General features: G+C 37.0%; 1 protein-coding gene across 1 annotated transcript in view; it reads right to left on the bottom strand.

Moving 5' to 3' along the window:
• The window catches only part of LOC132205454 (uncharacterized), a 40421-nt gene extending 22386 nt beyond the window's left edge, over window positions 1-18035 (bottom strand). The window contains exons 1-2 of the mRNA XM_059634505.1: window positions 17824-18035; window positions 14665-15088 (exon numbers count right to left, since the gene is read on the bottom strand). The gene's annotated coding sequence lies outside the window, so the exon portion shown is untranslated. The remainder of the gene's footprint in view (window positions 1-14664; window positions 15089-17823) is intronic.
• Window positions 18036-25523: the final 7488 nt, after the last annotated feature.

Here is a 25523-nt window from a genome sequence, read left to right as displayed (position 1 = left end):
CCTGGAGTATGTGCAAATTTTTAAGTGTTAATTTAAAAAAAAAGTGTTTCTTCTTTTTGCATATAAAAGTGATGTACAAGTTGAAGTTAACAAATTATTATAATTTTACATTACAATTTTTATTTGATATAATATATTTTATAATCTTCTTTATTTTAAGTTATTGTTAAATTATTTTGTTATTTTCATTAAAAATATTATTTTCTTAAATGACCGTTCTGAAAATGCAGTCCCAAAAATAAAGCTTTAAAAACTATTTATTTTGAAAGAAAATGGGAAAGATATAAATATAGAATTTTATAAACTTGCATGCTTTGAAAATTTTTGTACATGCAAAAAGAAATGAAATTCTTAGAGCGTGCAGCATTATGTTTTTGTCAGTTTTTGTATTAAATAGAAAGATATTAGTCCCATCACCGAATTATTAGCGGACTAAAATTTAACATATTACAAGCTGTGAAATTAATCTGACAAATATTATTACATAGTTTAATTATCTAAGTGTTGATTAATTTGAAAATTATTTTGGGGAAAAAATATTTGGAAACTTTCCATAAAAACATAAAAAAAGTATTATTTTTGCCTCAGCTGAGAAAAGTAGACGCTTAAAGTATCAAACAAGTTTTTCCTAATCTGTGGTTCTGTTTTCCATACTGCAACGTGGAAGAATTGTTATTAAATTAACAATTAAAAAATACTCATCAAATTATGGAAAAATTTAATTACAAAGAAATGACATTTCGATTTTTTTTTTAAATTTTTTATGGATGTTATAAATTAATTTCAGTTGGGCTTGAGCTATGCAGTGGCCATTTAAATTTCGCGAGTGTTCCTCACTCACTCAGGTCGCCGAAAAATAAATTTGCACGCACCGACGGTCCCATTGCCAATTTGGCTCACGTGCATCACGGCTGGCTTGGCGACAAAAAAACACACACGCAGGCGAAAGAAAATCAAGAGGCGATCTCGGCAGACACACGGGCGAGAATTAACATATTTGCATGCGGCGGGAGTGAATTTGTTTAACGAGAGAGCGGCCGCACGACACTAAAATTTATTATTTACGACGAGCCGTAAAGTTTGAAACGCGACTCCCGTTGTAAATAAAATGCATTTCAATCGCGAGCCGCGTTGCTTTTTTTATGCATCAGGCGCCAATGGTGTTTCTTCCACCTGACTGGCGAGCGAATTGGACACTCGCGCTCAATCACCTGGCAAATCTCTCCGTCATTGTTACGCTGCGTGTACTTGTACTTCGGCGTACGTACATTATTCATGTATGCCACATAGAAGCACAAGCGGCCGTGTTGTGGGAAAAAATGTCGTTATACATCGTCATAAAAATCAACGTTATATAAATCGTTTTACAGCTTTCGGTGATCACTGAACAAAGGTGAAAATCGCACGGCATGTAATATAAATTTTTATTTTATTTGCGAATGAGACATGCATTTCTTGGTTTAAAAAAATTACGACAGAAAGATAAATGAAAACAATTTTTATCTCTCCATTGTTGATTTGTAAAATGTTTCATTATTGTTGCATTATTCTCAAATGAAGTCATCGTATTCAGCTTATGTTGTTATTTTTATCGCAATTTTTATGTCTTTAATATTTAAAAAAAAAAATAATAATTGCCCTAAAGATTATTTATAGAAATCGGAGGTGCACAACATTACAGTGAGTTTATTTTCTTATTAACTATTTTATCAGAAAAAAAATCAATATTGAATAATTTTTATTTTTGCATACAAATTAAAACTTTTTAATTTTTATTACATAAATAAAGAGTGATTTTGAAATTTTATGTGAAATGTCTCAGTTTTGTGTTTTTAGAAGTAGCTGCATTGGAAGATTTTTTATTTATAACAAAGATTTTGCATAAATTTCTACATGACCAATACGAAGAAAGTGCCAATTTTAGTTCTATTTCAGTTTCCAATAATTTTATTGACATTTCACAAATTTTATGTCATGGGCTCAAAGTTTTGCAACTCCTATAACCGTAAAATAAATCCATTGCAACACAAATAAGCATTTTTATGATACAAGAAGTTGCAACTCTCAAAAGTTGCGGTCAATACAGTTCACAATTTTATGACGTCCGAAATTCGGTCTCTGAACTTTATATTGATGGAAACGCCGGTTTCTTAAATTGTGTCGCAACAGGTGCGGGGTGTGATGTTCAGATATCGGAAACAAGCAGAGCAGCTTTTCACTTCCCTAACTGCTGCATGTACTATAGAGTGAGAGAAAGAAAAAGAAGCTGTGAAAAATATGAAAAGTATGCGCGGTGTTTCACAGTTAGACACAAAAAAATGGTGTGAGCGCGAGGAGTGTGTTTGGTTAAAGACGTGGAGAGGAAAACAAACAGAGGGCTCGATTTGGATGCCCAGTCACGCCTTCGAGAGAGCACATGTGCTCCTCTTATTACTTCACCGCGTCCATGTTTGCCATGCATGTGAGGCAAATCGCCTCTTTCTCTCGCTCATAAAAAATGCAGCGTTTTATATATTTATTGTAGCTAAATTACCCAACTGCCCTAGCGCAACGACCCTGCCTACACACCCCATAGGAGGAAAAGCAGTCAGGCCACCTTTCTTTTGAAACAGTTCGCTGGAAATAACAAAGCCAGCGTTTTCGAGGGCCACTTATTCCCTGAATATGAACTCGCCAGCTCGCGCTTTGTTCCACTCGCGTATTATTATTTTTAACTCGCGTTTCGAGTGCTTTTCACATTTTTGTTCATATTTGGAGTTCTTTCTTTCTCTTGAAAGTATATCTCGCCGTGCTTAGCCGCTGAGGGGTTTTGGTTATAATATTAATATAAAGTACCAGAATGAATAGAATATCATTCTCGGGCGCGTCTGGAAAGGTTGGCGAGAAAGAGAGAAGGTAAAACGAACCTCTGTTGACTGCCGCCAGTTGGTGGCGCGAGATCTGATGTCAAATTATACACCTCTCTCGTAAAGAGAGAAAAGATATCTAGATCTGCCGTAATAGAGGCGGGAAATGAGCACCGAGTTTTGTCATTCATGGATGTCGTCCGCTTCATTTCAAATTGGTTAAATGTTCCATGAATTCCTTTAGGTTTATATTTTATTTATTTTTTTTTATTTATTTTTTTTTTATTCAAAAAGATAAAAATATTTATTGAAATTATTGGATGTCAATTAATTGCAGATAGGTCTTTTATTATGTACGTTAATTCATGATATATCAATTAATATAAACTAATTACCTGTTCACCTTTTTTTTATTTGATCTTAAGTTATAAAAATGCAACTCTTGGTCCATTCTAGCTCTAGGATCCTCCATTCTGTCACTCTTCAATTCAAGTTATGCCATCGTATTTCCTTTTGGAAACATAATTTTATTTTGTTCCATCAGAATAAAATCATGTATGTATTTCGGCAGAGAACATGATTTGAAACTAAAATCTTAAATAATTGAATTTATATCGTAAAATAATTAAAATCGTATAAATAATAAACCCACAACCCATGTTTGCAAATTACTTATAAGTATCTGCTATTCCTTTCATTGCCTCAATTTGATATCATATAAAATACGGCAAAAAATGCATAATAGTAAATTAAGCTTGATCAAAAAATAATTTGAAAAAATTAACCACAGTGGCACTCAGTAATATAATGTAAGCTATTTATAAAAAGTAAAAAAAAACCAATCTTTTAAAATTAAATATATAAACCAAATAAATAAAAATATTTATAATTAAAAAATTTAGAATTTGGATTTAGATTTACTGCAGCGGATAGGCACTTTTTGATCTCTCGGAAGATTTAGCAATATTCTTGCTAGTGTTAATGCCGTTTTGACTCGACAATAATTTGTCTGTTCAAAAATTGAACATTAAAATATAAACAACGTGATGCAACGGTTGAACAAATAAACGACAGTAAAAATATCAAATACTTAAATTCAATAACACTACAAAGCTTTTTAATGGTATTTTCAGTCATGAAGAAAATCAAATCACATTCTTTCTGCAGTCTCAACTTATGATACACACACGATTATCTTTGATTTTGTGTTGTTGATAACATACAAAAAGGGAAAACAGCTGAATTTAAAAGTGCAAGAATCTTGTAGCAAGATTTTAAATGGAGTACGTCATATTTATTACATCTGACCACGATAATATCCGCAATCAAAATAAAATTGCGCAACTGAGTGGCGGTCACACGCATGCAAATCGCACGGCCAAAGTAAATGCCTATGGCCGTGGGGAAACGGCGCGCGATGTGCGATAATGCCAGGTGGTCCTTCGCAAGGCGCGCGAGTCTTTTGGTTTTTAACATTCCTGCGATATCTCTCGCGCACTCTCGCGGCCAGCCGGTCGGCAGATTTGAATATAATACGCGGAGGAAGAAAAATCCATCTGTGCGTTGAAAAAAGAGGAATGCAGCCACAGAGCAAATAACCCTTCCCGATTATTGCTTTATGATTATTCAATAAAGATTTTGGTGCGCGATAGGCGGCCGGGGCCACGCCCTTGGGGACCGCGGGGCCCGATCGGTCCCTCGGGCCGTGCAATTCGAGCAGGAAATTCCACTTAAGGAGCGCAACAAAAGCGAATAAATCACTCGCACGGCGTGACCGCCGCCGAGACTTAACTTTTATGTTTATTTATTTATTCTGCAATCCGCGCCGTGCACGAACTTTTAACCCCGCGGATCGAGAAAGAAAGAAAAAAAAACGAGTCGCCCCCGCCGACGCCGCCGCGGTTTGCGGAAACAATGGGCAAATAATTAGGCCACGATCTCTCTCTAACTGATCAGGAGGCGTCGTTGTTCGAAAATAGAATAAAAGGCTGCGGAAAATTGTATCGCTTCCAAGCACCTCTTGATCCATTGTTTGAAATCCACCTCCACCGTGTTGAAAGAGAAATGATCAAATGATTCACCAGCTTCGGCCAATTTCAAGGAATAAAGTGTGAAAAATGTGTCAGTTCTTGAAATGATTGGGGTTTGTACACAGATATTATTGACAAACGCATGTAATTTTCATCCACAAATATATTAAGATTTTTTTAATTAACAAAAAAACATTTGAAATATATGCATAATTTTAATTTTATTTTACTAAAATGTAAACAACATTTTGGAACCCACATCTTACATTGTATTCCTAATATATTTTATTGATGTTTATTAGTTCAATTGATAACAATGATAAAATAAAATATTTTTAAGCATAAATTAGTTTGAGAGAAAGGAATTTATGGACAAAACGGCTCCGCCACACTAGCTAAAATTTCACTTAAACTTCTGAGATAAAAAAGAACCCATCTGCCGCAGCGATTAAATTTTTTTAAGTATTTTGTAACATTTGCATGAAAAAAAAAATAAACAATTTGATGCTCCTTGGTAGGGATTTTTTAAGATTAACAAAATTCGTCTCTTGATTTTAATACCTTAAGGATAACAAGAAACTTAAGTCCAAGCGCAAAAAGTAAGTGCCACGTAATTAATGACTTTTCATTAACCCATCACATGGAAATGAGTTAAAAGCCTGTTATGCTCTTCGATTAGCGTGTAAATCCCTCTCTTGTCACTTGTGTCAGGGTGCCGTGGAATCCAGCACTCTATGTACCTTGTAATGAATGAGAAGTGCCGAAAAGTCTCTGCTGATAGAAGTGACCGCCTCTTTCTTTCTCCGTCTGATTATCACTTTTTTGCAGTTTAAAGCACAATGAGCAATTAGGCCGGCGGAAAAAGCAGGCGGCGAGTCGCGCCAGCACCAAAATTACAAATAAATCTGCCAGTTATGTTTTAAAATAACTTTTTGCTCTTTCCGTAGCCCTCTCTTCGCATTCTTGCTAATGGAGTAGTGCTCGGCGGCAATAATGTACCGGATTAATTGGCCTCAGCACTTTGCATTCATTAGTGGCCGAATCTGAACGACCGAAATCGCGCACACTTAATAAAACCTTTGTGGGACGGCGATAGCGCTGAGAGCGGAATAAGATGCAGAAAGGAGGCGAAAACGACCGACAAGCGAGTGAGCGTAATTTGTTCTTGGTCGGGAAAAGATTAAAATGGGGCTCCTTCTGCCATATGCTGAGTGTGTAATTTACATCGGAAATTTGTGATTTACAATGTAAATATCCGTTGGTTTAGAGAAAATGATCTTTTGCGATGTTCAGCAGGCTTTCAAAGGTTTATAATGAAGACCACTTTATAAATTATACTAGATGTGTTTTTCTAGCATTTTTTTATAGGAGTTTGCAAACTTAAGATATTTTTTCTATATTCTAAAGCGTGGTTCTTCTGTGTTCAAGTGTAAAAGATATAATATAATATTCTATAGGTGAAATAAGCTGTGTTGGTAAAATAGTTTCAACGTAAATGAAGAATTTGGCTGAATTCGAATATTAATAAAATTATCTCTGATTATCTCAAGTTTAAAAAACAGGTTATAACTGGAAATAAAACCAAATTATTTATAGTTTTAATTTATAATTCACTTTAAATGGAACAAAAATTTCTTGATATGATAAAAATAGATTTTGAAATTTTCTGTTGATCATGAAAAAAAACTGAATATTTTTATTCACTCTAAATACTTTCTGGTTCAAATTATTCACTTCATTGAAATAATATTGAATGAACTTCAAGACAATTCGTAACCTCGGAGATTTTTGCACATGATCTACTCACCTCGGCATCCTGCAACAGAATTACCGCTCGTTTTCTCGGCGCGCGATAATCACGGCTCGATTGCCTCCGATTACCGGACGAGGTGTTAATTCTGGCCAAAGGACGGGTTTTCGTGGCAGCGGGCAATTACTCAAACGCCGCCAATTGCGCCCTCGGGCGCCAATAATGAAGCTCTTTCAGTCAGTGTTGGTTTTGTGTGGCGGGCGAGCGCTGTGTGTGCCTGCCAGCCACAACATAAACGCCGAACCGAGAGCGAGACGAGCAGGTTATGCGATATCAAAAGGAGCCGAATAAAAAGTTAGCTCGAAATTCACCCCGGGGACGTTCGCGTCGAGCGGAAAAAATTGATACTCTCTCAACTCTGATCGGGCGTGAAATTGTGCATCGCCGCAACCGGACAGAGAGCACAATAAAATAGATTAATTGCTGCAAATAAAAATTTATGCTCAGCCGTTTTGACAGCGCAGCTCTGAATTATTTCGCGCGGCTAGACAATGGATTGAGGAAAAATGCCATAAATGGACGACGGAACAATAAAATGCGTTGCAGCGAGAGATTGAAGATAGCAGATAGCACGGGGGTTTTGTGGTTTCTTGGAAAGATTGGGTGAAATTATATTGTGTTAAACGAACATTTCCGGCCAATAAATAATCTGGGCGAGACAACCAAAGCAAAATTAAGACCTCGTACTAAAGGGTTTTACGAGCAGTATTTTGTATTTTATTACTGTTAGCAATAAAAATATTATTACGAGGAGACAACTCTTATATTTTCTCAATTTGAATTTTTTGTTGAAAATGCCCAATTTCTTGAAAATGTTATTGATATTATGCAACCACGTACAACACTAGTGAAAAGCAAATTGCCTAAATCCTTGTGAATTAAAAACTTGTAAAAAATATTTGCACTATTATGGAATTAGAAATAAATTTTTAAAAACATTCCAATTTAATTCATACAATAAAAAACTAGAAAAAAGGGTTACCGAAATATGTAATAAATTAATTAAATTTTGAAGTAACCAAAATCTAGAATAGTTTTGAAAGAGTTACTCTCTTGTATAGCCAGGGAACTCTCACGCTTATTATTGATTGTAATTGGCCTCAGCGAAAATTCATGTCCCAATAAATTGCCTGGAGTGTTAGATTTTAGTGGCTAATGGTGTGCGTGTCGGGAGTAACACCATCCCAAATGGAATTTTTCAATCCTCCTTAACTTTCTCACCGCAGATTTTTTTGCACTATCACTCCAGATCAGATACCAATAATTGTAAATCATGAGCAGATCCACTCTCCAGATACGAATAATATCATGCTCTTAAAGAGCCTTATATTAATAAGCCAGGGCTAATACACGCTTCGCTGTCATAAATAAATTTCGATCGGTAACGAATCTGCGAGCAATTTGACCTGTCGGGCTAGCCTGCTTTAATCAGGGTGCGTAAATTTAGCCAAGGTGCGGGTTCCGGTAACTGGACAATCTCCAGCCTTGTTAGCCGATAATTAATCGGCAATTTTAATTTGACAGCGAACAAAACAAAGGTGGCCATAAATCTGTGCTCGTTTGGCGTAATTACAGGCTGCTGTGTGACATGCCTCTCTTTTCATAACCCGTTCACTTCTTTATGTAACACGTTTAAGAGCGGCGCGCATCTCTCCCTGGGGAAGAATAGAGAATATATTAAAAGAAAACCAAAACCGTCTAGTCCATTTACATTTTACTGTTGGGTCTATATGTTCAATAATGACTTCAAACAAACGCGCACACACTCCAAATAAATACTCCAACCCGCAGGGCGCGTGGCCACGCAAATACAAATAAGACAAACGCTCTCCAGACGAGTCTCTTCACGCATCCTGTTCCGTTATTTTTTCCAGCCTTGAAAATCTCTCGCAGTAATTTGCATATTCGATCATTAAGACGTTGTTCCATTGCCACCTGTGATGACGGTAATTATTTCCACGTGCCAGAAGGTGCGATTAATCAACTTTCTTGCGCACAATGGCGTCATCACATGGACATCTCGGATCATGCAATTATACTGCACTATTATTTGCTCAATTTCTCACTCGGTGATGATTTCCACGCAAATTTCACAACAATAATTGTTCTCAGTTTACGATTTCAACCGAGCGGATATTGACTTAAAAGAATGATGTGAGAGGATAATAAAGAGCGTTGGCACGCGGGTGTTTGCCAAACGCTTGTGGGGTTTGCGTTGGCGGAAAGTTTGCTCTTTCTCGGATTTTCAGGCTATTTTTGACTCTGACCCAATCCAGGTGGCTTAGAACTAGAAACAATAGACCAAACCCTCTTCAGTACCTATATCGAGAGGCGTTTCTTTTTATTGTTCGAAAAGAGTGAGGGAGCAGGTTTTAAGGTTAAGTCACCGGCAAACTCAGAAACTAGCCGAGAGCTCATGTCGGTCGGTTATGCTGTGTGTATTTTTTTCTGAAGTGCCGAAAATCCTGGCTCGAGTGTTGAAATGAACCTGATGACTTTCAATATCTTCTTTTTCCCCATGAGCTAACCCAAAGCAAAGATCGACGCGGCGTGCATGGGCAAATAGGACCGGTTTTTGCTGAATCAGCCGCGAAAAGAGAAAGAACACCTTTTTATGCATGTCGCTGCTCGAAAAATATTTGACTTCACACTTTGGGGAATTTGTGAGAGCGCTGCTTTGCATCTTTATCGGCCGCTTAGCGCCCGACCGAAGCTTAAAAGCCGCCCGCCGCTCTTGCACTTAATTGATAATTTGCATATTGTTCGGTGGAGGTCTGTGAATATATGGTGTATAATTGATCGCACTCTGCTTGGTGAGACTAACTTGATTCATTTTCCAGGCGGCGAGAGTGCTTTTTGGGCAGGTTTTCAGTGACGCTGTTGCGGCCGCGCCAAGTGCCGGACAAAGAAAGGAAGACGTCTGTTACGGCGCGAGACAAGCTTTCATTCATGTGGTCTCTCTCGCGGCTTTTGCAGTTGAGGCACACACCGAAACTTTTTACATTCAAACCACATAACCCGCACATTCCGTTCTGTGGGAATGTAAATAAGTTAAATAAAGAATAAATTAATTAGCAAAACGAAAATTCTTACATTAAAAAATTGTGTTTTTCTCAAAGCATCGTGTCAAAAACGTATATTTTTCCAAATTTTATTTAGCCTTCAGTCTTAAGAGCCCCGCACACTTTTGTCGGATAAAAATAAGTATCTGCAAAAGAAAAAAAATGGTACAAAAATATACCAGTTTTAAGTAGACTTTATTGCATTACTCTGGCTAATTTTTAGCAAACATCTTCAAAGCCACACTCGAAGAACCGGCCTAAATCTGATAAACGACGAACAATTTATGCAAATCGCTGCCGTCGCCGACTGGTGGCCGGCGCTTATTTGCGAAAAGTCGAAAGTCTCTCGGCTGAATGGTCAGCGACTTTCCCACGTGTGGGGCGAAGGGGCGTGGCAACGCAGCCCCCGAGGCCCCCGTCGGTCCTTGGCACAGTTCGCAATTAATTTATCGCGCGACATCAATTAAAACAACCTGCTGAGGCCTCCCAGCAGCAGTCTCTTTCTCTACCCGCGTTTTTAATATCGGCTGCACCGATCACCTCTTTAACTTGTATATTTAAAAACGCTGCACAGAAGAGAGCGAAATAAATAGTAATTTTTCATTTTAAACGGCGCTTCTCCAGTCTGACCACAGGTTTTTCGGTGCCGAGCGGGGCGATCGGCTGATTTTAATTCCTTTCTGCAAATAATATTATTACTAAAGTTGTTCTGAAACATGTACATTGCGCCGATTTGCACCGCCCTCAATCTGGCCTTTTGATCTGCTGGCAACAAGCAGTGGACAAACAACCACAAGGCGTGTTTTTTCCAGCAATTGCGCTGCCCTCGGTACATACCACTGCAGGTGTATAAAGGAGGAGTTCGCGAAATATTATTTCGTTTTTCGCCAACAAGGTGCGTGCAAGAAGTACTTGACTCTTGCAGTACTGAACACCTGTTTTACAAAAGTATTTCATGCATTAATTTTCTCAGCTCTCTCAATACCTCTGAATTTAAATTATAAACAAACATTATAAAAACTTGAACTTCAAGCTTGTTTATAACCATGGCCTTTCGGGTGATTTATTCCCCATTGGAGTAGGAATTTTCATCAATTATTTTATGATTAATTGACAGAAACTCCAACAGAATCGAGATTTTTTTTATTCAATTAAACATTTTACTTCAACTGTATTTATATACGCGTCATTTTTCGCATTTATTACTTGAATTTTAATTCAGAAATTCCCATCAAATTTATGTCATTTAGAAAAAGTTTTCAAGTTCATTCCTAGCTTCTCAAAGTGATATTTAGATCAGAGAATATCAAAACCAAAAATGTCTCTATTAATTAAATAAAAAAGCTCTCCAACAGGTGGAAAATAAGACCAAAGGCTTCCTCTAGGCAGTCATTAAACTTTGACACGCCTTTTCATTTAAAACGTCGAAACGCGCCACATAAATTTCGAGCTTCAGAGAAGATGAGCAGGTTTCAGTAGCACAGAGAGGAATAAAGAGACGATATGGAAAAGGTCAGCACTTAAAATTCTCTGACAGACCGCGGAAGATAAATCAAGAAGTGCGCGCAATTTCTCAATATTGTGACGTTGGAGCGGCCGCGTGAGGCGCGGAGGGCGGCGGAGGCAGAAATAATAATAATTCCGAGCGTGTTCCCAACCTACTTTTTGTGTGATAAACACCGCATTAAAAGAATCGGGCCAATATTTCAAGCAAACCGCCCTGACAGAGTGCGTACAAGTGGGTTTTACGGCTTTGCCGGAGATAGGCGCCGCCGAAAATACACGCCGCCGGAGTGATAAATAATTACCATTAAAGTTGTGTGTGTGCGAGAGGCTCAGAGCCAGAGCAACTGCGTTTCATAATATTTTACTAAGACATCGCTTTTCAAAGTATACCCAGTGCTGAAAAATATCCGCTGACGTGCATAACTCCTTTTCAAAAAAAATCAAAGGCGTGCAATTATCCTTTTTTTTTATTAAGACCCCTCTATGTATTTTGAAATATTAGCGCGTACTGGTCGCCAAGTATAAACTGTCTTCGTCGGTTGCTTTTTTCTTTCCGAACGAGACAAGGAACAAAACGCTTTTAATGAACTTGGTGCTTGTTCGGGCTCTTTTGATTGTGAGATATGTTCTCTGCCTAGGAAAATTAAATTTATTGACCCGTTTCCACTTTGTATGACCAAAAAGCGAGAATAAATACTCGCAAGTATAATTACTTAATTTGGGAGAAACTTTTAACATTTTCAATAAAAAAACTTCTCATACCTCGTCGCCGCCTTATTCCTTTCTGTATGTATTTTACATTAGTGTGGAATTACGGTTTCATGTCTCTCATTGACACTAATAAATACGATGCGGCCTGCACCATTAATGAATTCCTCCTCGTGATTGGGCGCACGGATTGAAACCGGCTCCAGTGGCAACTGGGAGACGTTAATTTTGTTGAAAAAGTAAATTAAATTAAATTTATCGAATAACAGAAAGTTGCCAAGTTTGCAGTTTCATTCATGCGCAACTCCTGCCAATTAGGTGAATGTTAAGTGCGTTAATGGACGACGTCTGCATAAAAAGGTCAGACACCGTGCAGAATGTCACGCAGACCCAGCTGATATAAAAGTGCTGATTCGGATAAAAAATTGGAAACCTCACACCAGACATTCTTTAAATCTATACTCTGAAAATATTTATAATTTTAACTTCTTGATTGATTATTTTTGAACCTACCCCATGATTATCAAATTTAAAAAAAAATCATTTTTGAACAATCAAAATCACGAATTTTGTGCACATATTTACTACATAAAAATTAGTTAAGACTCTATTTTTTTATTAAATTAATCAAAACTCCTCAACTGAAGGTAATGTTTAAGGAGAATAAATCATATGGAAAAAATGGCCACTGAAATTCATTTTCATTTTAAGACTATTTTTGCAAATATTTCTTTTCAATATCAAAGCTTACAAGGTTATTTGGTTATGATGCCAATATATTCGATTTCAATTTCAATTCAATAGCATTTGCAAATCACAATCGATAACATTAGTCTGGAATAAGTAAACTACAAATTCTAAACTCACCTGTGCAAACTGAGCTAAGAACACTTTCGGAACAAAATTTACATAAATAAGATCTGCTCTTGATCAATAAAATAAACTGGCCGGTTGTTAATTTAATACCAGCGTTCACTAATAGCATTTGATTTTAATTAACATTCTAAATTACCACAGTCCATTGAAAGCACATAAAACTCCGAGTCAACAGAGACGATATTCCTTATTTTTCCACCAACAACTCCAATTAATTGGTCTCACCGTGGAGAGAAATCTCGGCTCGCCCGCTGGCTTGCTCTCGGAAATAACGAGTATGTGCACGCAGAGAGGACAATTTTGTGATGTTGGCGATTTTTACGAGCGGGTCAACATATGCATATGTGTGTATTTGCAGACAAGAACAGAGCTGCTCGCGCGACAATAATGGAAGCGAATTAAACTGGGGGGCCGCACGCACCTAATAAAACGGATCGGCGGCTGGCGTTAATGAATGGCGTCTGCTCCATTGACTAGCTGGCCTGATTTGCATGGCCAATCAGCGCGGCGACGACACGCTGGAGCCACCGGTCAGGTGGGCCCCAGGGCCCCGACGGCGCAGGGCCTGCTCGGGACCTTCTAATTGCGAGCGCAAACAAAAAGCCATTAGCCGCCGCTGCTCATTTATTCGGTGCTTTATTTATAAGTTTTTATCGCACGCCCGCCCCTCAAACACGCATCCTACCCAGCCGAGCCTCGGAGAAGAAAAAAAGAAATTAGGTACGTGGTGTTATTTGGAAATTTCGGCCGCTTCCTAATCTCGAGACGAGACCGACTAACTGCGTATGTGTGTTTTTCGATTTCGTCGAAAAGGTGGAGAATACTCAGGTGTGAGCTGCCAGGAATGCGTTGGGTACATATTAAATTTTCATTCAATCAGTTTTTCATGGTGTAATACTGCAAATTTAATTAAAATTAGTTGGGGGTAAAAATCCAAAATTTCTTAATATTTTCAGTGCGTCAAACTTAAATTATCACTATATAACGTGAAACTTACAAAGAATCGCAAAGTATTGCATATAATTTTTTAAGAATATTCATTAAAACTTGATCAACTTGCTCTTAAAAATCTAATTTTTCAACGGCTTGATCGTGCTTTAGTTCTTTTTTTATATTAGAACAAAAATTGTGTTAATTTCTCTGCGAGATGGTATTTTCAATACTATAATTTATATACATATTATTTAAGTTCCGCAAGTAAATAATTACATTAAAGTATGTTTGGAGAAAAATAAAATGAATTGAATTAGAATTTTACATTTATCCAATTACTGAGAGTGCTTTCACTAAAGCCAACTTTTGTCCAATTTTTCTTGGTCGCCAAAAATGGTCACACGGGTGCGATAGAAAAAAAATGACAGGAAAATCTAGTTTGCGGTTATGGTGTTAGTTTTGCGGATTGGATGGACGCTGGTGCTGAGGGCAAAGAGCCAAGTGAAAATTGATTGTGCGTCGTTTAATTTAATAGGCGGAATAATTCATGGACCACTTATTCAGTCCACGCACGCAGAATATAGTTCAAGATAAAATCCTTGGCCAATCACGCAATGCCGTATAGATGAGCCATTTCAATTACGCCGGCAAAAAATAAAAAAAAGACGTCACCTCCAACTCCAACTGCCGGAGTAGCGTATAAAAAGAAAATTCGCACCGCAAACCATTTTATTTGCTTTCAACTCGCTCCGAGATTACTTTCAAATCGGATTCCAAATTTAATTTGAACTTGATTGAATTTATTCATAATTTATATCATATTCTAATTCATTTTCTGTCTATGTAACTAATTTCCATGATTCTTTTTTAATTTTCTCAGATAATTGGCTCACCTAGAAATTGTGATCCGAAACCCAAGCTGCGAGTGAAATGAGGAAGTCCGGCGGGGTCAGGTGCTGCTCGCCGTCATCGCGGTGGCCTCGGACGCTGTCGGACGCTTTGGACTCACACTAAAGTCGGACACTCAAGCACTGATTTCACTAATTCAGGAAAAATCCACGGCGCACGAGAGGATAATCAACACTGCAGAGATTGCGGGATGCTGTGCCGGTGCCGATCTTCGCCGATCACTCTGTCTATCCCACTGACTGACTGACTGACTTGACTCAAGCCGAGCAGCAGGACTAGCGGCCGCGCCACTCCACCCCTCAGTCCCCTCCCCGAGGCGGGACTCGGCGGCAGCAGCCGCGGCCGCCGCAGCCGCCACGCGCAAGACCTGCACCCTGTTCCTTTTGCACCCTCCGCAGCAAGCACCACCTGCAAAGTAAGAAAAGGGATTAATTTAAGCCAAATGTAAGCTTATTATTTATTTGTAATTTTCCACTTGATTTAATTAAAAATAAATTATCCCCGGCAGTGAAAATTTGAGTTGTGGATTTAAATAATATTTTGTATTGTTGTTCATTCGTCAATTAAATTGAATACAGTGCAAAACTATCAGTTTTATTTACGTTCAATTTTGGCTTGCTGAACTCCAATTTTGTGTTGTTAAATTTATTTATTTAAATATCATTTTTCCTAAATATTATTATTATATTTTTTTTAATTCCAAATTGATGTAAAAATTATAAGGAAGGCCAAGTGTTTGCTGGAATTTGCCGACATAGAAAAAAACCATAGATAATTTTGCGTGCCAAATACTTTCTGCGAAAAAGTAAATTTACAAGTCAGAAATGTCAGATGGCGTCTTACACTAAAAAAGAAACGTCAAATTTTTTAAGAAACAGAATGTACAGCAGAGAAAGAGATTTTTCCCTAAAAAGTTAAATTCAATTAACTTTGAGTGCTCGAGAGGCTGAAGCGGCTCTTCTCTCTCGACAGAGACTGACATTGTAAAAGAATCTGGAATTTATTCCAATTGAGCTGCCATGTCAGAAGGCAATTTGGCTGTTGATAGTCTAATTGGATTGACACGTGTGTGCCGTGTGTTTTATTAGGCGTCACTTTTGTCACGTTAGCATCCCATGCATAATAAACGGGGCCCTTCCATGATTCTTTCTCTGCGTTTTACGGCCGCTCTCTTCTGCTCCCCGCGAGCAACACACAAAGAATCAAAACTACTGACAAATAATCCCGGGATGAAGATGAACACACGTGTGTTTTTTTTTTACTCGACTGGCTGGCAGAGGCTGGCCAGACCACAAATGGCCTGGGCAACAAAACACACCATTCACACCACCACATTCATCACGCCAGGACAAATAAATAAACAAATATCAACAATATATAAAGTAGAAAAGGAAGACGTGCGTACAGAGCTGGAGAATTTTCTTTCCTGTAATTTAGAGCCACTGAATGACTAATGGCTTCGAATTAAAGCTTTTAGGAACCTTTTCACGCGATTGTTACAACTTTTTTATGGACATAAAATATGTTTATTTCTTTACTTCTGTTTTGAAGGAAAGTTTGGAATTTGAGATTGATCACTTAATGTTTGCTTGGACAATTCAAGACGCTTTGTTAAAAAATACATAAATTTTCTAGAAAAATGAACGGGGCGATAATTTGATTTTGCTTAAAAAAAAAACTTTAACCCGTAAACCTTTATAAGGTGAATTCAGCATCCATAAGTTCTCACTCGGAGCTAATCTTTATATTCTTTGCGAGGATATACACGAGTACTTAAAATTTCCAAGAATGGGTTTACAAGATGCGTTTACAAGCTGACGAGCAGTAATAAAGGTACAAAAATATTAACCGATCAGTAAACTGATTGCACGGTTTGTATCCGAATTCTGAGAAAACGGCGATTGTTGTGACGAGGGTCCTTTTTGCACAGGTGCAAAGAAAATGAAAAGTCAAATAAAGATTGAATTTTTAATATTATAAAGCTATATTTAAGGTAAAATAAGGATTTAAAATTTTAAAACATTTAGAATATATATGTAGTGTAAATCAATCCAAGAGGCAGTTTGTGGAGTGTATTATTTGAAAAGCAAAAAGGTTATAACAAGAGCAGCTTCAACGTGCGCAACCAGCCGGAGGCCAAAATTCATGAATAAATGAAGAAAAATTGCTTTTTATTGAACCTTGTTGAATGATTGCGCGGTTTTCAAGTTTATTCTCCCCTCTATAACCATGTGTATATTTATTAAGGATCCAATGGAGAGCATATTATGAAAATGTTCAATAATAAATATTAAATTGAAGCAAAACTTAAAAAGGAAATAGTAAAACATTTCAAATTATGTTGAATAAGCTGTGTAATACTATACTAATATCAATACACAAAAAGCAATAATATAAGTTAATTTTCATCTTTGTAAGTATTGTGCCGGTGCAACCTTTTTTAATTTTAAAATATATAATGTTTGTAGGTTAGCAGTTTAGAAATTGAAAATAATGTATTATTTTTCGTATTTAAAAAACTGTGTACGGCTAAAATAAAGTAGCTTATATTTAATATTCTGTTTAAATTGAAATACAATTAAATTATTATTGATGATTGCCAAGAACTTATGACAGATTAATCTGACAAGTAAAATCCCTTTCCATACAAAGGTGGTGAAATCAGCACGTCTCTTTCTGATTGGTTTAAGATGGAAATCAGCAAAAGCTTAAATATTCACACTTCGCTCATTGTGACAATCAAGGGGGAATTTATTATTATAATTTTAATTCTTGCGCGCCTTTCACTTTTGAACTTGTTCCAAGGGCTTAAAACAAAAATCCCTTATTTCTCTTCGAGCCTAAATCGGCCGCCCATCCTCCATAATCCCATAAGAGCATCTCTCTTTTTCGCAAACGCAATAAATAAATATATACACACACCTATATAACTTTAAATGTATATACGAATGGCGGGCGGGAGGGCAAACGACCTTCAAAATTATGCAAATCTCTGCGAGAGCGTACATTAACAACAAAGCAATACCAGGAGATCATACGCGCGTCCTTACATCTTCTCAAATGAAGCAATAAAACAAAATAAAAGAGATGTGTACAAATGAGAAGGCCCCGCTAATAATTGTGATTTATGCAATCGTACGTACGTGTGTTTGTGGATGCGAGCGAGTCAATTAGGCCGACCCCTGACCTGGGCGTGACCCCGACGGTAGTGAGTCGCTGCCTGACTGCACAGGCAATAAAGATGACAAACGGCGGCCACGCCTGCCCTGTGCGCTGGACCACCATGGCCGCCTCTCGCGGGCCACGTGCACTGCCTTCTAATTGATCGCCGGCCCTAATTGCATCGCAGCACGTACGTCTACTTAAATTCTTTTCTCACGCCGACGTGTGCAAGTTAATGAGGTGCCGCCGTGCGCGATTCCATTATAGACCTACCAAACACACACGACGGCGCGCACCGATTGAGTGATAAATTGGCCGTGACATCTCGCGAATGTAAGCCGCTTTCGGGCTTTAATTAGACGAGCAACCGATACGGCGCCGCACCACTGTCGCGCTCTCTCGTGATGTATGATAAATAATTGCCACTTCGCAAACTCTAATTGACAAGTGATAATATCTTGAGAAAATCAGATCCATTTTAACTTACCAAAAAGAACTTGTTTCAGCAATGTAAAAATAAAAATAATAATATACAGAATACCAACATCAAAAAATTATTTTAATGCAAGAATTTTTGATTATAATTTTTCGTTATACTTGTTATAAATTTTTTTTCAAAAACGTTTAAAATTACTAATATTAATAGTAGCTATTTGTAAATAAAATTATTTAAATGAATTATATAATTAGCAGCACAATTGCCATTTTTCTTAAGAAACTTTAACAATAAGAGATATTTAATGCACTTTTTTATTATGATAAATTTTTATTTAATAAAAATAGGAGAAAGGAGTTTACTTGTTCTGGAGCTATTTTAATGATTGCTATCTCAATTAATGTCCCAAACTGCAACTTAAATTCACAATATCAAAATAGGTTCCAAGTCGATAAGATGCGGAGAAGGAAGTCTTCTGCGCTTGAATTGATTTTTGAAACAATGCAAACACCAAGGTCAGAAGTCAGATTCAAATAATGGACCCTTTTTCCTGTGCCGCAAACGAATCACGCAATGAATTATGCAATAAAGATTCCAATACAAAATTCGCCGGTGTGGGCGCGACTGCCTTCGCTGAAATTATCCACTCAACGAGCAGCTCGAAAGTCTGCGAAACAATTTTTCGCATTTTTCATCGACGTGCTGAAATCGTAAATTCCACCAGAGATGTTATCAATGAGGTGAAAACGAGCAACATTGTCGCGCGGGAATCGATTGACAAATCGCGTGACATGCAAATTTGTAAACAACATCACTTTTCGCCTCCCTTTTCTGCTCCAGCAACGGCAGCTGCCACACGCGAAAGAATTTGCATCGGAATTCCCTCCACAGGTTCAAAATTTATAATACAAACTGCGCGATGACCGTGAGTCGGAGAAACTTGCTGCTTTTTTTGAAATATTGATGAAAGGGAGTTGTTTTTTTCACACCTATCTGGTGATTTAAAAGCTTTTCCCAGTCGGAACAAATCGGCCTGTTATCTTTCCAAATAGGTATGCACGTCTAATATCCTCCTCGAGTGGAACGAAAATGTGTTGAATTGTTATTTAGTGGTGCTCCTTGGGCTCATGTGAGAGGCAGAGAAAACTCAATTGCTACTTTGCATAATAATGAATTTCACGTGAATATCTTTTTTCTATATGTATTCAAATGGTTTCACTCCAAAATATACACACACAAAAAAGTTGATTATCAACCCACTATATCCGTCAAAATATTTCATTCTTGCAAAAAAAATATATAATAAATAGAGCGATTACAAAAGATTCTCATGATAAGCGATTTGAGAATTTTGAAAATGGGTCATAACATAACCTTACTTTGATTTTTGCAAACGCTTGACAATATATGTATAATATGAGTCGAATAAACCTAGTGCAATCTTTTTCTTTTAAAATAATATAAAAAAATAATTCTAAAATAATGGTTGAATTGCAATACAGCACTTCAGATTCAATTAAAATTATCTGGGTAATATTTCCCAGATACTTTTTTTTTGAGAAATATAGGCAATAACCAGTGGCTAATCAGTTGTGGTGTTTGCAATTCAACCTCTGAAAATGTGAAGTAGTTTATTTTTGAATTATTTTCTTTTTGAATTAGAATGTCAGGGGAGTGTTGCTTTCTTGGATTAAAATTGTAAAAGGCTGTAAAACAAAAATTTTTAACTTAATTTCGTGTCTTTCAAAACTGAATAAAAATTTAACCTACGCAAGTAGTGCGGATTTATTTATTTCTTTTTCTTGGACAACTTCAAGTGTAATCATGAGAGTGTAATATAATTCCTTGCGTCATTCCTTTAATAGAGCATCGTAAAATGCAATAAGACGATTACATACAAAAAGTACCAGACATTAAAATATACATCCTTCAAAAAGATCATGAATGAATATGCGGGAGCTCGCTTCATTGAATAGCATTCTGGAACACTCCCCGTCCGTATAATATCCGTATCACTTACACCTTGTTAGCAGGTGCAATAAATAAGCAGTTTTCATTGTTGCATTGTGCGCCGCCACGCCAAGTAGTCGTGATGCCAAACAGAATAACGGCGGGAATATGACAAGCCCCGTGTGTTTGCAGAGCACATTAAGAAGCATTTCGAAGAGGCCCAAGCAAATTTTTCATCGACCGCAGAAATATAAATAAATTGCAGACAATGCGGCATCAGATGGACCGCGCCTCGGCTCGGCCTCCGGAGGCGGCTGTTGATTTGTGGCTGTCGCGAGCAATTAATTAGGCATCGACGGACTGCTGGGTGGGCCTTGGAGGGCCGCGTGGGCGCGCACATGAGGCACCCGGCCAACCATTAGCCTATCTCTAGTGGCCATCTCGCCTCGGCTAATTGTGCAAAAGCTAGACCACTGTTGTGGTACCTCTCTCTGCGGTACCACTAACACTAACACAGTATATATAGCAATTCATTATGCATTTACATGTCAACCAAGCCGTGTTTTCCGAGCTAATTACCATGGGAGAGAGAGGCAAACAGAGCTTCTGGATTGCCGGGCACTCGCAAAATCATTATAGGTCGTGGGACGTAATTCTTGTCCGACATGTTAAACAAGCTTCAAAGGGCAATTCTCATTTTATATTAATTCAATCAGTGTGAAAACATTGTGAAAGGAAAAGGCAAATAAATAAATAATTTCAATTTTTTTTTTTGAAGTTCATTCATTCTTTGACAATGAATTTAATAACATGAGCAGAAAAATAGATCTGCATGGCTGCATGGGACCATTTAAAGATTTTATTAAAATTACATACTTAACGAGTAAACACGTTTTTGTATTTGCGTCATGAATTTTTGAGGGGCCTTAATGTGTCCGAAATAATTGTGTCCGAAAGTTTTTTCTGGAATTTGTCCGAAAACTTTCATCCGAAAATTTGGTCCGAAGTTAAAAATATAAAATATCCGAAAAACTTTTATCCGAACCATAATTTGTCCGAATATCTTTCCTCCGAATCTAAATTTTTCCGAAAAAACTTTCTCCGAAGTAATACTATAGTTAGTCTCCCTCAAAAGCACCAGAAACATGCGCACTCCTTTCCGCGCAATCCCACCTGCTCCCTGGCTATCCGCTGGTTATGGGTTTGTTTTGTGTTGGTTGAGGTGAGTGAGACTGTAAATACAAGATGTCCAAAAACATAAAAAGGAAGTTCTTCTTCACTATGGATTCCTGCTGCATATCAACAGAACAGTGAAAACCCCGAAGGTGACAACAAAGTACCTGCAGTGCTCCAAATATCCTTCATGTACAGCGAGAGGCAAAAAGGTTGATGATGGTGAACCGCAGTGCTATCGATTAGACACAATCACAAGCATAGGACTAATAACAGCTTAGAGTCTTTCCACAAAAAGCTAATAGGGATTGTGAAGACTGCCCATCCAGGAATTTGGCCATACATTGCGGCACTGAAGGCATTGACAATGAAAGCACTCTCTGATTTGAAATCATTGAACGTTGCCTGCAAGGACAAGAAAACTTAAATACTTTCACCAAGACAGATTCATCAAGGAACAAAAAACAAACAGACTTGCTGACGGGAGCATTAGCATCAGGCTTTTCCTGGAGAGGATTTCATACAGAATGTACGATCCTTTGAGGGTTGCAGAAAGACAGGAATTTATATATCTATTTATTTATATATAACTTAAACATTTTTTTAATTTTAACAAAACCCAGTCCAACATCAGAGGCCAAAGCGGCGTCAGGACAACCAGCACGACTCGAACTAGAGACCCATGAACCTCGACTGAATCTGGAACTCTGTGACAAACGTTATTTTTAACAGGCTGTGAATTAAATAAATAAGAATACTATACATTACCATACTACTCAATTTCGGACAGTTTAATTTCGGATGAACCATTTTTCGGAGAAAAAAAATTCGGATGAAGTATTTTCGGAGAAAATTTTGAAAAAATTCGGACTAAAATATTTCGGACACATTATTTTCGGACACTTTATTTTTCCGGATTCGGACACAATTATTTCGGACATATTATGGGCCCCCGAATTTTTTATAACATTATAACAACACATCTAAACGTAAAGTACTCCAATTATTGTACCTTTGATTCTTTATTATCAAATTACACAATATGCATTATAAAGATTATTGCTGCATTTCTGGCTTATCATCTGTTTATTGTATCTGTAAGAGTTTTTCCACAACTACTTCATACTTTTTCACAAACTAAACAATCATGTTAATTGAAATAATAAGATATTAACTTTATTATTTTGATTTTGGCATATTTATTTAAAAAAAAGTTGGTTATATTTGAATTAAAAATAACATTATATCATTTTACCACTGGTGCCTTTCCCAAGAAGGATAAAAAAAATATTTTTTTAATGTTCTTTAATAATAATCGGAATAAAATAATAAAAAAAATAACTGTGAGCCTTTAATGACTTTATTCGCTGATATTTCAAAATTTTCTCCTTAAAACAAAAACAAAATGCGGTAAACACAGGTGAAGGAAACGTCCTTGATTAATTTTAAACTATAATAGTTGTTCATAACATCTTTCTTCAACATATATGCTATGAATATCTAAGGCGTATTGTGTAGAACTTCTGACAAATGATAATACCTTTGAGATGATCAATTTAGAAACAATCAAGGTCCAAACATAAATTTTTTCTATTCAAGGTTGAACGATTAAAAACGTTCAATAGACGTTGGAAAGAATGCCCAATTTGCTAATGGCCTGATAGAAATGAAGTTTCTGCGCGGAATTTGTTTATTCAAAATCGTTGGTTTGGTTGAGCAGTAGGTGTGCTCTATAGGGATATTCGCTACCCAAGGCGTTTTCGCTATTTTGATATTGGTCTCGGCAGATTTATTTAACTATTAATCCCCCACGTACGTACCCGAGAGCGCGCGGTGTGCTCTAGAAAGTTGATTTATGCCCCCTGATTCCGAGAAAATGCCATGCCAATGAGCTCAAATGGGGGACCGTGTTCGCGAGTTAGTTATTCCACATATATAATATATTTCATCCACACACTCGTCCTATCTCTAGCTCCGGAGCAGCATTTCTTTACTTTTTTTCTTTCTTAAGCGACCGACCACCAGCAATCGGGCACATTCAACATAATAAATTAGATCTCATTCAAGGAATTTATTGAGCCATGCAAATCAGCGTGAATTTTTTAATAAAAGCTGGATTTCCTTGTGACCCAACAACTGTTTGGCGGAATTGCAAAGGACAATCTCTAGGAGCTTCATAAATTTGTAGAAACGAATCACACCTCCATACATATTTGATGGAGCTATTCTATATTTTATATAAATGACTTGATATTTGCATTTATATGAATCTTGAATATTAAGGAGGAAATGCGAGCAGAAAATTTTTACAAACTACATTTTATATATAAATTTAAACATGTTTTGTAACATAATTTTTTTATGAAATATAAAAAATTCTCAACCCCAAATTTTGAAAAACTACAAAGGTATTGGAAAAAAATTATTTATAAAAATTTTTTTAAACTTTAAAATTTGAAAAATATTTTTATTAAAAATTAGATTGTTGATGCAATCTTTCTTTCTGGTTTGAATACAACTTCGTTCATACATAGAAATTACTAATCAAATTATTTTAGTGTATAGTCAATTTTTTGATCTGCTTATTCTGCACCTGCTTAGGTGCACATGCAGAACTGCCAGCCCAAACAACATAGTCTGTTAAATAGATGTCTTAATTATTGTTCAATACTCACAGGGTCTCTAGAAACAAATTTATTACTAATAATATTAATTTACAGAAATATTGCAAAGAAAGTATCTAAATCACTGGATTGAGAAATAAATGTGCCAAAGAAATTTTTATAGCCTAGAGATTATTTCCAAAACTTAGAACTCCACAAAACACTTCACTCACAAAATCAATATTTCAGTACTGCAGTTTTATGGGAAACTAAAAATAATTCCAGCAAACACACCTTCAGTTAAGCATTCCAAAGTGTTTCGGTCTTAAAACCGGCGGGGCGCGTCATTTTTAATAGTTTATCGCATTCCATCTGCAGGCGGACTCTTTTAAAAATACGCACCACTTGGGCCGAAGTCCATTTTTAGGCAAGGCGCGTGCCATATTTCCACGAAAAAATAATTTTTCGCACGCCTCCTTGGTCGGTATATTGCGTTCGGTGGTGCGGTGCTCCAAATAAAAAAGTGCGTCTGGTCGCACGTCTGTTTACACACACGCCGAGTGAAAATATCCCGCCCGACGCCGTGTGTGTATATTGTGGATATATCAAAATATGCACGAGTATCAAAAGGTGGAATGTGAAATGTGCTGCACTTCCTGTGCTCGCGTTTCTGCTTTTCCTTCCAGCCGCAATTCAAACCCAAGAACGGTGAGCTCGCGCGGTCACCGTTTATTAACTTTGCTTTTTTGCACACAAAAAATTCACTTCTTTTGCTCTTGCGGAGAAAACAAATGCAACCAACTTGTCGTTTTTGCGCTGCTTTTATGCTAATTTTCTCACGAGGATGGCCTCACGACCTGGACTTTCTCAGGCATCCAAATAATAAATAAAAATAAGTTTTGTCCCCACTGTGTGCACCGACCAACACAAAATATAATCGGAGGCCACACGCGCGCCCATTGTTGCATTCCAAGCGACACGTTGGTTGTCGCCGCTTTGTCCTATTGTTGCAGCAAACCCATTCATCATAAATGCTCTCATTTCCTGAGTTTAGATGCACAAAAAGTGTACAATGTCCCTCTTCTATAACACGGAATTGTGAAATTATTTGAAATACTGATATTTTCTATTAGATTAAAAGACCTGCTTTCAAGAGGATCTTATTTTGAACGGAATTCAAGAATTTTTCAATAAGGTTTTCTCTTTTTGAGCAAGTTTATATAAAATTGATGAAAAGTGCTTTTTTTAATTAATCTTGTATTATCCTTTCGCACCAAAAATTGGAAAAAAATTATTTAATGTTGTGGTAATATTTAGCCTATGTGATGAGACAACTTCGACAAATAAAACAACAATAATAGTAGTCATAAAGAGACTGTAAAGTCTCTAGTCTTTCATGCGTTGAGCTGCAGACACTCGATTATTTTAATTTCAATACAAGTGTAAATCGTATAAATTTTTAATGCATTTCTTGATTTTTTTTTTAAAATCAGATCATGTATATTTTATTTTTCACTTG

This window comes from Neocloeon triangulifer, unplaced genomic scaffold (genome assembly GCF_031216515.1).
Source record: "Neocloeon triangulifer isolate White Clay Creek 2 clone unplaced genomic scaffold, ASM3121651v1 ptg000002l, whole genome shotgun sequence".
Lineage (NCBI taxonomy): Eukaryota > Metazoa > Arthropoda > Insecta > Ephemeroptera > Baetidae > Neocloeon > Neocloeon triangulifer.
Note: the sequence above shows the minus strand (reverse complement) of the source record. Positions and strands in the feature narration are given on the sequence as shown.